Below are 1,540 nucleotides of genomic sequence, written 5' to 3' on the forward strand. Positions count from 1 at the left end.
ATGGGTGGGTAGGGAAGTGGGGGGCGCTATGGGGGACTTTTGGGATAGTATTGGAAATGTAATTGAGGAAAATATGTAATAAAAATATTAAAAAAAAAAAAAAGAACTCACATGGTATGTACTCATTGATAAGTGGATATTAGCCCAGAAACTTAGGAACAGAGAACTTCTGATGCTACCTACAAGTTGTGTTGTGTTGAACCTACAACTTGCCCACGCTCTGCAAACTCTCTACATCTGATGTATATTCCTAGCTCTTAAAGAAAGACTTGGTTTTCTCCTTTCTTTCTAAGTTCACTTATTCATTCATTCACTCATTCCATACATTTTTAATATATATCTACTGTGTTCCAGGAATCATCTAATTTCTGAGGATGAAACCTGTCCCAATATTTGTTACAAGATAACTAATCATGATTTGTAAAGCCTAAAAGACAAGGAGTTATATTTTGAAATAAAAATTTGTTTCTATCAAGAAAGAAAGAAAGAAAGAAAGAAAGAAAGAAAGAAAGAAAGAAAGAAAGAGAAAGAAAGAAAAGAAAGAAAGTAAAGAAAGAAAGAAATTGACTGAGGGCTGTGCCTCTGTTCCAAAGTAAATAAATATGAGAGCTGTGCTATACGTACTTTTGAAATTTTACTTAGAGAATTCTTGAGGTAACATTTAACTTTTAAATTAATTTTCACAAGATGAGTAGAATTTCTAAATAAGACTCAAGACTTAAATTGAACTGCATTATTAAATGTCATTTTATTAGTGGTTATATGCTAGTGTGCCAAATAACCGCACATGTACTAGAAATATGCTACTGGTGTAACCCTCTTTACTATATCAATGTTGTCCAGTCTAGAATCTCTTTTACTTCTTTGAGAATTTTACACAATGTATCTTGATCACATTTACCTCTTCCATTTCTCAGAACCAGGTAAAATATCTAAACATGCCCATAAAAGTCATTAAAAACCTCCCACCCCTCACCCCTTTCTACCGTACCCCCCCCCAAAAAAAAACAAACAGGGTCAGGTGGTTTAGTGCAGAGTTTTACCAGAACTTCAAAGAAGAACTAATACCAACACTTCTCAAACTATTCCATAAAATAGAAACACAAGGAACACTACCTAATCCATTCTATGAAGCCACAATTACTCTGATACCTAAACCACACAAAGACCCAACAAAGAAAAAGAACTTCAAACCAATTTTGCTTAAGAATATTGATGCAAAAATACTCAATTAAATTCTATCAAACTGAATACAAGAACACATCAAAACCCTCATATGCCAGAATCAACTAGGCTTCATCCCAGGAATGCGGGGATGATCCAATATTTGAAAATACATTAACATAATCCACTATATAAACAAACTCAAAGAAAAAAACACAATAGCATCTCTTAGATGCTGAAAAAGCATTTGACAAAATACAATACCTTTTTGGTTTAAAAGTATTGGAGAGATCAGGAATTCAAGGCCCATACCTAAACATAATAAAAGCAATCTACACCAAACCAATAGGCAATAACAAATTAAATACTTGAAGCA

The sequence above is a fragment of the Mus caroli genome, chromosome 13 (genome assembly GCF_900094665.2).
Source record: "Mus caroli chromosome 13, CAROLI_EIJ_v1.1, whole genome shotgun sequence".
NCBI classification, from domain to species: Eukaryota; Metazoa; Chordata; class Mammalia; order Rodentia; family Muridae; genus Mus; species Mus caroli.